The sequence below is a fragment of the Balaenoptera borealis genome (genome assembly GCF_965194805.1).
Source record: "Balaenoptera borealis genome assembly, chromosome: 7".
NCBI classification, from domain to species: Eukaryota; Metazoa; Chordata; class Mammalia; order Artiodactyla; family Balaenopteridae; genus Balaenoptera; species Balaenoptera borealis.
In genome coordinates this window covers 97,722,609-97,740,080 of record NC_138864.1, presented here as the reverse complement: position 1 = coordinate 97,740,080, position 17,472 = coordinate 97,722,609, and positions in this window count along the sequence as shown.

Genomic DNA, 17,472 nt, shown 5'->3' with positions numbered 1-17,472 from the left:
CCTGTTCTTAACAACTATGAGCCATTACTCAAAACTTACTCTATGAAGTTATGTGATACTTTCTGAATTCTATCTGACCCCTTTTGTAACATTTTTCTCAGAGAACATCCCTCAGATGTCAAAGGAGTAAGTTAGTGAATAGATAATCCTGTTAGTTTAGTTTGGTTTTTACTGTGAATAAATAGTTGAGTTGTAGACCAAGATGCCATTGTTAATTTGAAAGAGAGGACTATCGAAATATATGGAGAGAGGATATGAGTTACACACCATATCTATTCTGTCTTTAATAGTGAAGATAACACTTGACTATCAAGAGTCATGAGCTGCAGGTTCTGGCCACAAGGCTAAGACAACATGTAATATCTCTGGGCATCAATGTCTTCATTGGAAGAAAAAAGAGAGGATTTTTCTTTTCCCAGAAAGAAAAGTACAATAGGAAAATCAGAAATCCTGATAGTTGTTCCTACACATTCTCATATCTTAATAAGGGAGGACATCAGCTAAACATATCAAAAAAAAAAGTTACTTGGATTATATTTTGAGGAAATCAAGAATATGTCAGAAAGAGAAATTAAGAAATCAATCCTATTAACAATTTCATCAAAAAGAATAAAATACCTAGGAATAAACTTAACCAAGGAGGTAAAAGACCTGTACACTGAAAAGTAAGGCATTGGTGAGAGAAATTAAAGAAGGCACAAATAAATGGAGAGAGATTCTGTGCTTACAAATTAGAAAAATTAATACTGTTAAAATGTCCCTAGTACCCAAAGCAATCTACAGATTCAGTGAAATCCCTATCAAAATTCCAATGGCTTTTTTCACAGAAATAGAACACACAATCCTAAAATGTGTATGGCACCACAAAAGACCCCGAATAGACAAAGCAGTCTTGAGAAAGAACAAAGCTGGAAGTGTCATGCTTCCTGATTTCAAACTATATTAGCTATAACAAATCAAAATAGTATAGTGCTGGCATAGAAACAGACACAGATCAATGGAATAGAATAGAGCGCCCAGAAATAAACCCTTGTATATATGGACAATTTCTGATAAAGATGCCAAGAATATACAATGAGGAAAGGACAGTCTCTTTAATAAATGCTGTTGGGAAAACTGGACAGCTACATGCAAAACACACCAAAAGTAAAGGCAAGAAAAACAAAAATCAACAAGGGGGACAACATAAAAATCAAAAACCTTCTGCACTGGAAAGGAAACCAACACAAGGAAAACCCAACCTATACAATAGAAGAAAATATTTGCAAACCATATATATATGATAAGGGAATAATACGCAAAACATATTTTAAAAAACTCATACAACTTAACAGCAAAAAACCAAACAATCCAATTTAAAACAGGCAGAGGATCTAAATAGACATTTTTCCAAAGAAGACATACAGATGGACCAACAGGTCCATGAGAAGGTGCTCAACATCACGAATCATAAGGAAAATGCAAATCAAAACCACAGTGAGATATCACCTTATGCCTGTTAGAATAGCTATCATCAAAAAGACAAGAGATAAGCGTTGGCAAGGATATGGAGAAAAGAGAACCCTTAGGCACTGTTGGTAGGAATGTAAATTGGTGCAGCCACTATGGAAAACAGTATGGAGGTTCCTCAAAAAATAAAAATACTCTCGCAGACTCCAGGAGAGGTCACAAGCCACCTCTGCTCCCACTGTGTGCTCCAGGGGTGTGCGTGAGCCACCACCACTACCGAGAACCCCAGAACCCGGCATCAGCCTCTGCATCTGCTTACCCCCTATCAACTTGAACAGACCAATCACTAGAAGTGAAATAGAATATGTAATCAAAAAACTCCCTACAAACAAAAGTCCAGGAGCAGATGGCTTCACAGGCAAATTCTACCAAACATTCAAAGAAGAACTTATACCGATGCTTCTCAAATTCTTCCAAGAGATCGCAGAGGAACACTCCCAAAGACATTCTATGAAGCCACCATCACCCTGATACCAAAACTAGATGATGACACTACTAAAAAGGAAAATCACAGGCCAATATCTTTGATGAATATACATGCAAAAATTCTCAACAAAATATTAGCAAACTGAATCCAACAACACATAAAATAGATCATACACCACGACCAAGTGGAATTCATCCCAAGTTCACAAGGATGGTAATACATACACAAATCCATCAATGTGATACACCATATCAACAAAAGAAAAGACAAAAACCACATGATCTTGACTTCCCAGGTGGCACAGTGGTTAAGACTCTGTGCTCCCAATGCAGGAGGCCCGGGTTTGATCCCTGGTCAGGGAACTAGATCCCACATACATGCCACAACTAAGGAGCCAGCTAGCTGCAACTAAGGAGCCCACGTGCCGCAACTAAGACCCAGGACAACAACAACAACAAAACACATGATCAGCTCAACAGATGCAGAAAATGCATTTGACAAAATTCAACATCCATTCATGATAAAAAAAAACTCTTATCAAAATGGGTATAGAGGGAACACATCTCAACATAATAAAAGCTATCAATGACAAACCCACAGCCAATATAATACTCCAAGGTGAAAGCCTTCCTGCTAAAATCTGGAACAAGACAAGGATGCCCACTCTCACCTCTTCTATTCAACATAGTATTGGAAGTCCTAGCCACAACAATCAGACAAGAAAAAGAAAGAAAAGGTATCCAAGTCGGAAGGGAAGAAGTAAAATTGTCATTATATGCAGATGATATGATACTATATATAGAAAACCCTAAAGACTCCACAAAAAAACTACTAGAATGGATCAATGAATTCAGCAAGGTAGCAGGATACAAGATTAACATACAAAAGCATTTCTTTACACTAACAATGAAATATCAGAAAGGGAATGTAAAAGAATAATACCTTTTAAAATTGCACCCACCCAAAATGAAATACTTAGGAATAAACCTGACCAAGGAGGTGAAAAACTTAAACACCAAGAACTATAAAACATTAATAAAGGAAATTGAAGATGATTCAAAGAAATGGAAAGCTATCCCATGCTCTTGGATTGGAAGAATTAATATTGTTGAAATGGCCATATTACCCAAAGCAATCTACAGATTTAATGTGATCTCTGTCAAATTACCCATGACATTTTTCAATGAAATAGAATAAATAATCCTAAAATCTATATGGAACCATAGAAGACTCAGAATTGCCAAAGCAATCCTGAAGAAAAAGAACAAAGCAGGAGGCATAACGCTCTTAGACTTCAGACAATATCACAAAGCTACAGTAATCAAAACAGCATGGTACTGGCACAAAAACAGATATATGGACCAATAGAACAGAATAGAAAGCCCAGAAATAAACCCACACACCTATGGACAATTAATCTTCAACAATGGGGGCAAGAATATACAATGGGAAAAAGAAAGTCTCTTCAGCAAGTGGTGTTGGGAAAGTTGGACAGCCACATATAAATCAATGATATTAGAACACATCCTCACACCATACATAAAAATAAATTCAAAATGGCTCAAAGACCTAAACATAAGACATGACGCCATAAAACCCCTAGAAGAAAGCATAGGCAAAACATTCTCTGATGTAAATCATACCAGTGTTTTCTTAGGCCAGTCTCCCAAAACAATAGAAATAAAAGCAAAAATAAACAAATGAGACCTAATCAAAACTTACAAGCTTTGCACAGTAAAGGAACCCATAAACAAAATGAAAAGAAAACCTACAGAATGGGAGAAAATATTTGCAAATGATGTGACCGACAAGGGATTAATTTCCAAAATATACAAACAGCTCATACAACAACAAAGAAACAAAGAACCCAATTGAAAAATGGGCAGAAGACCTAAATAGACATTTCTCCAAAGAAGACACACAAAGGGCCAATAGGCCCATGAAAAGATGCTCAAAATTGCTAATTATTAGAGAAATGCAGATCAAAACTACAATGAGGTACCACCTTACACTGGTCAGAATGGCCATCATTAACAACTCTACAAATAACAAATGCTGGAAAGGGTGTGGAGAAAAGGGAACCCTCCTACACTGTTGGTGGGAATTTAAGTTGGTACAGCCACTATGGAAAACAGTATGGAAGTTCCTCAGAAAACTAAAAATAGAATTACTATATGATCCAGCAATCCCAGTCCTGGGCATATATCTAGACAAAACTCGAATTCAAAAAGATACATGCACCCCCATGTTCATAGCAGCACTATTCACAATAGCCAAGACATGGAAACAACCTAAGTGTCCATCAACAGATGAATGGATAAAGAGGATGTGGTACATATATACAACGGAATATTACTCAGCCATAAAAAAGAATGAAATAATGCCATTTGCAGCAACATGGATGGACCTAGAGATTATCATACTAAGTGAAGTAAGTCAGAAACAGAAAGACAAATACCATATGATATCACTTATATGTAGAATCTAAAATATGACACAAATGAACCTATCTACGAAACATAAACAGACCCACAGACAGAGAGAACAGACTTGTGGTTGCCAAGAGGGAGGAGGTTGGGGGAGGGATGGAATGGGAGGTTGGGGTTAGCAGATGTAAGCTATTATACATAGAATGATAAACCACAAGGTCCTACTGTATAATGCAGAGAACTATATTCAATATCCTACGATAAACCATAATGGGAAAGAATATAAAAAAAGAATGTAGAGGGGCTTCAAAATGCCAGAAGAGTAAGACGTGGCGATCACCTTCCTCCCCACAAATACATCAAAAATACATCTACATGTGGAACAACTCCTACAGAATACCTACTGAACGCTGGCAGAAGACCTCAGACCTCTCAAAAGTCAAGAAACTCCCCACGTACCTGGGTAGGACAAAAGGAAAAAGAAAAAACAGAGACAAAAGAATAGGGACGGGACCTGCACCAGTGGGAGGGAGCCGTGAAGGAGGAAAGGTTTCCACACACTAGGAAGCCCCTTCACGGGAGGAGACTGCGGGTGGCGGAGCGGGGGAGCTTCCGAGCCACGGAGGAGACAGCAGCAACAGGGGTGTGGAGGGCAAAGTGGAGAGATTCCCTCACAGAGGATCGGTGCAGACCACCACTCACCAGCCCGAGAGCCTTGTCTGCTCACCCGCCGGGGCGGGTGGGGGCTGGGAGCTGAGACTAGGGCTTCAGAGGTCGGATCCCAGGGAGAGGACTGGGGTTGGCGGCCTGAACACAGCCTGAAGGGGTTAGTGGGCCACAGCTAGCCGGGAGGGAGTCCGGGAAAAAGTCCGGAGCTGCCGAAGAGACAAGAGACTTTTTCTTGCCTCTCTGTTTCCTGGTGCGCGAGGAGAGGGGATTAAGAGCACCACTTAAAGGAGCTCCAGAGACGGGCGTGAGCCGCAGCTATCAGCGCGGACCCCAGAGACAGGCATGAGACGCTAAGGCTGCTGCTGCCGCCACCAAGAAGCCTGTATGCAAGCACAGGTCACTCTCCACACCGCCCCTCCCGGGAGCCTGTGCAGCCCGCCACTGCCAGGCTTCCGTGATCCAGGGACAACTTCCCCGGGAGAACACACTGCGCGCCCCAGGCTGGTGCAACGTCACGCTGGCCTCTGCCGCTGCAGGCTCGCCCCGCATCCGTACCCCGGCCTGAGTGAGCCAGAGCCCCCGAATCAGCTGCTCCTTTAACCCCGTCCTGTCTGAGCGAAGAACAGACGCCCTCAGGCGACCTACACGCAGAGGCGGGTCCAAATCCAAAGCTGAAACCCAGGAGCTGTGCGAACAAAGAAGAGAAAGGGAAATCTCTCCCAGCAGCCTCAGGAGCAGCAGATTAAATCTCCTCAATCAACTTCATGTACCCTGCATCTGTGGAATACCTGAATAGACAACGAATCATCCCAAATTGAGGAGGTGGACTTTGGGAGCAACGATATATATATATTTTTTTCCCTTTATCTCTTTTTGTGAGTGTGTATGTGTAGGCTACTGTGTGTGATTTTGTCTGTATAGCTGTGTTTTTACCATTTGTCCTAGGCTTCAGTCTGTCTGGGTTTTTTTGTTTTGTTTCGTTTTTAGTATAGTTTTCAGCACTTGTTATCATTGGTGGATTTCTTTTTTGGTTTGGTTGCTCTCTTCTTTCCTTCTTTTTTAATTATTTAAAAAAATTATTTTTAATAATTATTTTTTATTTTATTTTACTTTATTTTATTTATTTTACCTTCTCCTTTTTTTCTTTCTTTTTTTTCTCCCTTTTATTCTGAACCATGTGGATGACAGGCTCTTGGTGCTCCAGCCAGGCGTCAGGGCAGAGCCAAGTTCAAGACATTGGTCCACCAGAGACCTCCCAGCTGCACATAATATCAAACAGCAAAAATCTCCCAGAGACCTCCCTCTCAATGCTACGACCCAGCTCCACTCAGTGACCAGCAAGCTACAGAGCTGGACAGCCTATGCCAAACACCTAGCAAGACAGGAACATAACCCCATCCATTAGCAGAGAGGCTGCCTAAAATCATAATAAGGCAACAGACACCCCAAAACACACCACTAGACGTGGGCCTGCCTACCAGAAAGACAAGATCCAGCCTCATCCACCAGAACACAGGCACCAGTCCCCTCCACCAGGAAGCCTACACAACCCACTGAACCAACCTTAGCCACTGGGGACAGACACCAAAAACAACGGGAACTAAGAACCTGCAGCCTGCAAAAAGGAGACCCCAAACACAGTAAGTTAAGCAAAATGAGAAGACAGAGCAGATGAAGGAGCAAGGTAAAAACCCACCACACCAAACAAATGAAGAGAAAATAGTCAGTCTACATGAAAAATAATTCAGAATAATGATAGTAAAGATGATCCAAAATCTTGGAAATAGAATGGAGAAAATACAAGAAACGTTTAACAAGGACCTAGAAGAACTGAAGAGCAAACAAACGGTGATGAACAACACAATAAATGAAATTAAAAATTCTCTAGAAGGGATGAATAGCAGAATAACTGAGGCAGAAGAACGGATAAGTGACCTGGAAGATAAAACAGTGGAAATAACTACTGCAGAGCAGAATAAAGAAAAAAGAATGAAAAGAACTGAGGACAGTCTCAGACACCTCTGGGATAACATTAAATGCACCAACATTCGAATTGTGGGGGTCCCAGAAGAAGAGAAAAAGAAAGGGACTGAGAAAATATTTGAAGAGATTGTAGTTGAAAACTTCCCTAATATGGAAAAGGAAATAGTTAATCAAGTCCAAGAAGCACAGAGAGTTCCATACAGGATACATCCAAGGAGAAACATGCCAAGACACATATTAATCAAACTATCAAAAATTAAATACAAAGAAAAAATATTAAAAGCAGCAAGGGAAAAACAACAAATAACACACAAGGGAATCCCCATAAGGTTAACAGCTGATCTTTCAGCAGAAACTCTGCCACCCAGAAGGGAGTGGCAGGACATATTTAAAGTGATGAAGTGGAAAAACCTACAGTCAAGATTACTCTACCCAGCAAGAACCTCATTCAGACTGGACGGAGAAATTAAAAGCTTTAGAGACAAGTAAAAGCTGAGAGAATTCAGCACCACCAAACCAGCTTTACAACAAATGCTAAAGGAACTTCTCTAGGCAGGAAACACAAGAGAAGGAAAAGACCTACAATAACAAACCCAAACAATTAAGAAAATGGGAATAGGAACATACATTTTGATAACTACCTTAAATGTAAGTGGATTAAATGCTCCAACCAAGAGACATAGACTGGTTGAATGGATACAGAAACAAGACCCATATATATGCTGTCTACAAGAGACCCACTTATGATCTAGGGACACATACAGACTGAAAGTGAGGGGATGGAAAAAGATATTCCATGCAAATGGAAATCAAAAGAAGGCTGGAGTAGCAATTCTCATATAGGACAAAACAGACTTTAAAACAAAGACTATTACAAGAGATAAAGAAGAACAATACATAATGATCAAGGGATCAATCCAAGAAGAAGATATAACAATTGTAAATATTTATGCACCCAACATAGGAGCATCTCAATACATAAGGCAAATACTAACAGCCATAAAAGGGGAAATCGACAGCAACACAATCATAGTAGGGGACTTTAACACCCCACTTTCACCAATGGACAGATCAGCCAAAATGAAAATAAAGGAAACACAAGCTTTAAATGATAAATTAAACAAGATGAACTTAATTGATATTTATAGGACATTCCATCCAAAAACAACAGAATACACTTTCTTCTCAAGTGCTCATGGAACATTCTCCAGGATAGATCATATCTTGGGTCACAAATCAAGCCTTGGTAAATTTAAGAAAATTGAAATCATATCAAGTATCTTTTCCAACAACAATGCTATGAGACTAGATATCAATTACAGGAAAAAGTCTGTAAGAAATACAAACACACAGAGGCTAAACAATACACTACTTAATAACCAAGAGATCACTGAAGAAATCAGAGGAAATCAAAAATACCTAGAAACAAATGACAATGAAAACACGACGACCCAAAACCTATGGGATGCAACAAAAGCAGTTCTAAGAGGGAAGTTTATAGCAATACAATCCTACCTTAAGAAACAAGAAACATCTCAAATAAACAACCTAACCTTACACCTAAAGCAATTAGAGAAAGAAGAACAAAAAAACCCCAAAGTTAGCAGAAGGAAAGAAATCATAAAGGTCAGATCAGAAATAAATGAAAAAGAAATGAAGGAAACGAGAGCACAGATCAATAATACTAAAAGCTGGTTGAGAAGATAAACAAAATTGATAAACCATTAGCCAGACTCATCAAGAAAAAAAGGGAGAAGACTCAAATCAATAGAATTAGAAATGAAAAAGGAGAAGTAACCACTGACACTGCAGAAATACAAAGGACCATGAGAGATTACTACAAGCAACTCTATGCCAATAAAATGGACAACCTGGAAGAAATGGACAAATTCTTAGAAAAGCACAACCTTCTGAGACTTAACCAGGAAGAAATAGAAAATATGAACAGACCAATCACAAGCACTGAAATTGAAACTGTGATTAAAAATCTTCCAGCAGGGGCTTCCCTGGTGGCGCAGTGGTTGAGAATCTGCCTGCCAATGCAGGGGACATGGGTTCGAGCCCTGGTCTGGGAAGATCCCATATGCCACGGAGCAACTAGGCCCGTGAGCCACAATTACTGAGCCTGCACGTCTGGAGCCTGTGCTCCGCAACAAGAGAGGCCACGATAATGAGAGGCCCGCGCACCGCGATGAAGAGTGGCCCCCACTTGCCAAAACTAGAGAAAGCCCTTGCACAGAAACGAAGACCCAACACAGCCATGAATAATAAATAAATAAATAAAAATTAAAAAAAATAAAAAATAAAAATAGTGGTTCCCTCTGTTTAAAAAAAAAAAAAAAAAATCTTCCAGCAAACAAAAGTCCAGGACCAGATGGCTTCACAGGCGAATTCTATCAAACATTTAGAGAAGACCTAACACCTATCCTTATCAAACTCTTCCAAAATATAGCAGAGGCAGGAACACTCCCAAACTCATTCTGCATGGCCACCATCACCCTGATACCAAAACCAGACAAAGATGTCACAAAGAAAGAAAACTACAGGCCAATATCATGGATGAACATAGATGCGAAAATCCTCAACAAAATACTAGCAAACAGAATCCAACAGCACATTAAAAGGATCATACACCATGATCAAGTGAGGTTTATCCCAGGAATGCAAGGATTCTTCAATATATGCAAATCAATCAATGTGGTACACCATATTAACAAATCGAAGGAGAAAAACCATAGGATCACCTCAATAGATGCAGAGAAAGCTTTCGACAAATTCAACACCATTTATGATTTAAAAAAACCCTCCAGAAAGTAAGCATAGAGGGAACTTGCCTCAACATAATAAAGGCCATATATGACAAACCCACAGCCACATCGTCCTCAGCAATCAGAAAAGAAAAAGAAAAAAAAGGAATCCAAATTGGAAAAGAAGAAGTAAAGCTGTCACAGTTTGCAGATGACATAATACTATACATAGAGAATCCTAAAGATGCTACCAGAAAACTACTAGAGCTAATCAGTGAATTTGGTAAAGTAGCAGGATACAAAATTAATGCACAGAAATCTCTTGCATTCCTATACACTAATGATGAAAAATCTGAAAGTGAAATTAAGAAAACACTCCCATTTACCATTCAACGAAAAGAATAAAATATCTAGGAATAAACCTACCTAAGAAGACAAAAGACCTGTATTGCAGAAAATTCTAAGACACTGCTGAAAGAAATTTAAGATGATACAAATAGATGGAGAGATATACCATGTTCTTGGATTGGAAGAATCAACATTGTGAAAATGACTATACTACCCAAAACAATCAACAGAGTCAATGCAATGCCTATCAAACTACCACTGGCATTTTTCACAGAACTAGAACAAAATTTTTCACAATTTGAATGGAAACACAAAAGGCCCCGAATAGCCAAAGCAATCTTGAGAAAGAAAAACAGAGCTGGAGGAATCAGGCTCCCAGATTTCAGAGTATACGACAAACCTATAGTAATCAAGACAGTATGGTACTGGCACAAAAACAGAAATATAGATCAATGGAACAGGATAGAAAGCCCAGAGGTAAACCCACACACATATGGTCACCTTATCTTTGATAAAGGAGGCAAGAACATACAATGGCGAAAAGACAGCCTCTTCAATAAGTGGTGCTGGGAAAACAGGACAGCTACATGTAAAAGAATGAAATTAGAACACTCCCTAATACCATACACAAAAATAAACTCAAAATGGATTAAAGACCTAAATGTAAGGCCAGAGACTATCAAAGTCTTAGAGGAAAACATAGGCAGAACACTCTATGACATAAATCACAGCAAGATCCTTTCGGACCCACCTCCTAGAGAAATGGAAATAAAAACAAAAATAAACACATGGGACCTAATGAAACTTCAAAGCTTTTGCACAGCAAAGGAAACCATAAACAAGACCAAAAGACAACCTTCAGAATGGGAGAAAATATTTGCAAACGAAGCAACTGACAAAGGATTAATCTCCAAAATTTATAAGCAGCTCATGCAGCTCAATATCAAAAAAACAAACAACCCAATCCAAAAATGGGCAGAAGACCTAAATAGACATTTCTCCAAAGAAGATATACAGATTGCCAACAAACAGATGAAAGAATGCTCAACATCATTAATCATTAGAGAAAGGCAAATCAAAACTACAATGAGATATCATCTCACACCAGTCAGAATGGCCATCATCAAAAAATCTACAAACAATAAATGCTGGAGAGGGTGTGGAGAAAAGGGAACCCTCTTGCACTGTTGGTGGGAATGTAAATTGATACAGCCACTATGGAGAACAGTATGGAGGTTCCTTAAAAAACTAAAAATAGAACTACCATATGACCCAGTAATCCCACTACTGGGCATATACCCTGAGAAAACCATAATTCAAAAAGAGTCATGTACCACAATGTTCATTGAAGTTCTATTTACAATAGCCAGGACATGGAAGCAATTTAAGTGTCCATCAACAAATGAATGGATAAAGAAGATGCGGCACATATATACAATGGAATATTACTCAGCCATAAAAAGAAACGAAACTGAGTTATTTGTAGTGAGGTGGATGGACCTAGAGTCTGTCGTACAGAGTGAAGTAAGTCAGAAAGAGAAAAACAAATTCCGTGTGCTAACACATATATATGGAATCTAAAAAAAAAAAAAAAAAAAAAAAGGTCATGAATAACCTAGGGGCAAGACGGAAATAAAGACACAGACCTACTAGAGAACGGACTTGAGGATACGGGGAGGGGGACGCGTAAGCTGGGACAAAGTGAGAGAGTAGCATGGACATATATACAGTACCAAACGTAAAATAGATAGCTAGTGGGAAGCAGCCACATAGCACAGGAGATCCGCTCAGTGCTTTGTGACCACCTAGAGGGGTGGGATAGGGAGGGTAGGAGGGAGGGAGACACAAGAGGAAAGAGATATGGGGACATATGTATATGTATGACTGATTCACTTTGTTATAAAGCAGAAACGAACACACCATTGTAAAGCAATTATACTCCAATAAATATGTTAAAAAAAGAAAAAAGGACATTTAATCATAAACTTAAAAAAAAAAAAAAAGAAGAGATGTTTAAGGACTAGACCTCAAGGGGCCCAGACTCTGCTCTCAAGAAGTAGCCAAAGTGGTGCAGCACTTTGTAAAGGGGTTCCACGAGAAGAGCGTGGGTGCTTAGCACGTTAACAGCCAAAAAAGGACTCTCTGAACTTTCCGAGGAGCCTGTCTACATCACTTTAGTCTGTTTTTTTAATGGGTATTTTGAGCAGTATTTCATGTGAAAGAGTCCTGGTGCTCTACAAGTGTGAAAATCACTGGTCCAATGGAATGGAACCTGAAGAGAAGTCAGTAGATGAATAATTAAATGCTAATCCAGGCATGGTGCCTTTCTGGTTGTGTGACCTCTAAGCCCTTCATATCAGTAAACGCTACTCCTAAATATTTACTCCAGAGAGATGAAAACGTATCTACACAAAGAACTTTACATAAATGTTCACAGCAGCTTTATTCATAATAGCCTCAAAATGGAAACAACCCAAAAGTCCATCAACAGGAGAATGGCTAAGAATGTTACAGTACGTCCATACAATGGGGGGATACCACACAACAATACAAATGACTAGACCACACCAACAACGTGGATCAACCTCAAAGATAATTACCATGAGTGAAAGAAGCCAGATATAAGAATACAAAAAATATCATTCCATTGATATAAAACCTAAAGAGAACCTTCATCTATGATGACAGGAAGCAGATCAGTGGTTGCCTGGACCCAGGTGTAAGAATGGAAGATTAAGTGGGAAAGATGGGAATTTGGGGTGCAATAGAAATGTTTTATATCTTGATTATGGTAGTGATTCAATTCTAAACTCACAGCACTGTATACTTAAAATGGGTGCATTTTATTGTATGTGAAAATAAAGTTGAAAAAAACAAAACAAAACAACACAAACAAAAAAACAAAACAAAGCAAAAAAGAATGTATATATATATGTGTATATCTGAATCCCTTTGCTGTACAGCAGAAATTAACACAATATTGTAAATCAACTATACTTCAATAAAAATTAATTAATTAATTAAAAATAGAACTACTGTGTGATCCAGCAATTCCACTTCTGGGTATGTATCTGAAGGAAATGAAAACACTAACTCAAAAAGATATCTGCACCTCCATGTTCATTGCAGCATTATTTACAATAGCTGGAAGTAACCTAAGTGCCCATCAGTGGGTGAATGGATCAAGAAAATGTGGTATATACAAACAATGGAATATCATTCATCCATAAAAAAGAAAGAAATCTTGCCATTTGTGACAACATAGATGGACCTTGAGGGCATTATGCTAGATGAAATAAGTCAGAGAAGACAAATATTGTACACTGTCATTATATATATGTGGAATCTAAAAAATCAAGCTCACAGAAACAGACAAAAGATTGGTAGTTGCCAGATACAAGGGATGGGGGCTTGGGGAAATGAGTGAAGGGGGTAAAAATGTACAAACTTCCAGTTATAATATAAATAGGCCCTGGGCATGTATTGGGTTGGCCAAAAAGTTCGTTCGGTTAATGAATATGTTGTTAAGTTCTTGGTGAAAATGAAAAATGTGTCTTTTATTTTTACTTAAAACTGAACAAACTTTTTGGCCAACCCAACAATATACAGCACTATATTGTTAACAATAGTTACTAGTTAACTATTAAGTAATAGGTACTATAGTTAACAATACTGTATTGTATATTTGAAAATCACTAAGAGACTAGCAACTTAAAAGTTCTTACACACACACAATGTAACTACGTGAGGTGATGAATACGCTAACTAAACTTACTGTGGTAACTGTTTCACAATACATACATATATCAAATCATTGTGTTGACAATAAACTTATACAATATTGTTTATCAATTATATCTCAAGATAGCTGGAAAAAAATCAACTCAACATTTTTTGAATATAGAAGAAAAATCATAGGATCTTCTTAGTAGATTTAGAAAAGCATCTGAAAAAATTTAACACCCACTCATGACAGAAACTCTCAGGAGACAAGGAATAGAGGGAATTACCTCAACCTGTTAAAGGACATCTAGGAAAAACCTACAGCCAATATCATATTTAATGGTGAAAGACTTCATGTATTCCCCGAAAATCAAGAGAAGGCAAGGATACTCTTACCACTTTTACTGAAAATAGGCACACACAAAACAAAGGTCTACATATTGGGATGGAAGAAGTTAAACTATCATTATTTGCAGATGACATGATCATATACACAAAAAATCCTAAGGAATCTACAAAAAAGCTTCTAGAACTAATAAGTGAATTTAGTAAGGTCCAAGATATAAGGTCGGTATACAAAAATCAATTGTATTTTTATATTCTACCAATAAACAGTTGGAAAACAATGTCATTTGCCATAGCATCAAATATATGAAATATAGGAATAAATGTAACAAAATAAGTATAAATCCTATGCTGAATAATATAAAATATTGCTAAATAAATGTAGAGACACAGTGTGTTAGTGGCTAGGAGCACTTAAAGTTGAGTCAATTTGTCCCAAATCTACAGATTTAGTGCAATTCTAACAAAAATCCCAGCAAAAAAAAAAAAAAAAAAAAAAAAAATTTAAGAAGTTGACAAGCTCTTTGAAACAGCATATCTTCCCCTTTAATCTGGAAAGTTCTGGTGTATCTGCTTGGCCCTCTGACCTAGAAACAACACACAGATATTCAAGTCACTCTGGCTTAGAGCTGAATTCCTTCTACAATAACTGCCATTGATTTGGGGCATTTTCTCCTCTTTAGGAAGGAAAAATAGGCTGATCAAATTCACCTGGCTTCTGGGTCTCTGTGCCAAGGGGCCTAAACAATCAATGTTCTATTGTCTTCCTGACAAATCCTTCAAGGAGTGTTCAAGTCAAAATATAATAATATTTTAGCTAAAGTATTTTTAAAAAGCAAAAGCAGCATGAGTTGGTCTTGTCAAACCAGTTTGTTGTTCAGATATTTCTGACAACTCATTCACTTTAGCCTGGAACTTTCAAGACTGGCTGTGTAATGAAATAGGAACTAGTATAATATGTAGCATTTGTGTGGTATAATTTGAGAGGTGAGGCAAGCTTTGCCTGCCCCACTCTTTCTCTTTCCCATTTCTAAACTGTCGTAAGATGTGATATATATTGTGACGTTTTGTGCTTTGGTCAAGAGAGCACAGGAACTGAAGTAATAAAAAATTTCCTGTTCTACTCTTGAGTGATCTGTGTCATCGACCTTGTGACACTTAACTTTCCTGGGCCTAGGTTTTTGATTTGGAAAGAAAGTACCTTCTAACTCCAGAAATCTTTGCTTCTATAATTTATCAAGTACCTCAAATAACCTCAGGTTAGCTTTTTTTCTTTAATTTCTCTCAGCTGAACACTGAAGGATGGCACCAGAATCCTTGCATTTAGTTAGAAGGAAGCCATCAGATAGGATAAAGGACTTGGGTCCCTCAACATCAAGTGATGCCCCAGGTGCGTGGTGTTGGAAGGGAAACAGTGAAAGACACCGTGCTGGTACAGGAAGGGAGTGAGGAGCAGAAAATCCAAGAGGAAAATATACAGAAGCTAGAAAAGTAGGTAATGAAAAAGAAACACAGGCGGAAGATTGGTGTTTTGGTGGAGAGATATTTCATCCAGCTAGTCCTAGCTGAGTCCAGGAACTCTGAATGAAAATAAAATATTGTGCCAAATATTAACACCAACCAAACACAAGGTTCTCTATCAGCTACTTGGAGGCAAAGGTCATTCATGCCTTCCTCGCTTCTTTTTACCTCTAATACTTAGTACTACCCTACAGTAGAACAATAATAGATATATAAATATTTGACAACAACTGATAAAAATATGATGGTGATATGATGGTAGTGTCCTAGACTAACCAGGAACCCAAGTTCAGTTCAAGTTCCTCTTAAGAAAAGGTCTAAGGGCTTCTCGCCTTTGACCTCACCTCCGCCACCACAGTAGATAACTACATGTCTTTCATTTAGGGTGTTAGAGCTCCTGTGATTGTATGCATTAGATTGATAACAGCAGGGCAAAAACCACAGAATAAGAACTGGCAGGTGGAAAATGTGAACCATCAGCTTGTAAACACCCCATCCATCCAGGTTCCTGAGCATCCAAATGGGACCTCTTGCAGTGGGCTTTTCCCTCTAGCCACTGGCTTCTCTTTCCAACCATGTTTCCTAATGAACACCTAGTTTTTTAGACCCTGGGTTCCCCAACCCCTTCTTTGGTCTTTCTTCACTACTTCCATCATTTCCTGCCCACCCAAGTTCTTTTCCCTTGCAGAAGAGAAGTCCTTAGTTTACTTCACAGAATTTTCATGGCCAATTAGTTTAAACTCAAAAGCTAAAAAGTATCCATCTAAAATGGCAAAAAAAAAAGAAAAGATTATTTATCTACTAAATTAGATAATGTTTATTGATCTAAATATATTTATGCTAGCTACTGTGTTAAGTGTTACCTCATGCATTATCTCACCTAATATATTGAGAAATAGTATCATATTGTTTTGTATCATATAGTTTATCATATGAGTTTTGGCTCTGTAGACAGACTTGAGTTTGAGTAACAGCTCCTTCATTTACTAGCTGAGAATGACCTTGGGGAAATTACATACATTTCTGACTCCAAGTTCCTTATCTGAATAATGGAGATAATATTCGTACTACTTCATAGGGTTTTTATAAAGATGAATTGATGAAAAGTAAATACCACTGAGAACCTATTATATGGTCAACACATTAGAAAGTGTGATCTCTAAAATCTAGACAAATGCAGATGAGCAAAGGTCTGTGGTTAAACAGATAAAATTTTATTTGCACAGATAAAATTTTTAATTATCAAACCTTAAGGGTCAATGGAGAGAACAGGGGATTCATCAGAACTTGAGAGAGATTTCATAGAGGACCTTGATTAATCCTTGGAACAATTAAATCAAGTGTCTAGGGAAGGACAGTAAAAAATTAAAGGACTATATAGATAACATTGAAAGTTTCTTTCAATCCTGACCTACCTAACTCTGTGACTCAAGGCTGTGATTTAAGTTTTTTGATGTTTTTGAAGATGGATATTGTGGACAGATAAAAGCTATTTGGGTGATTTCATGTTTTTAAGTCTTATTTTCTATTTATATATCTAGTACATTTTAATAATCATTTTTATAAGGACCATTAACTAATTTGGGGCCTGTTATAAATTTTTTTTAACATCTTTATTGGAGTATAATTGCTTTACAATGGTGTGTTAGTTTCTGCTGTATAACAAAGTGAATCAGCTATACACATACATATATCCCCATATCTCCTCCCTCTTGCGTCTCCCTCCCACCCTCCCTATCCCACCCCTCTATGTGGTCACAAAGCACAGAGC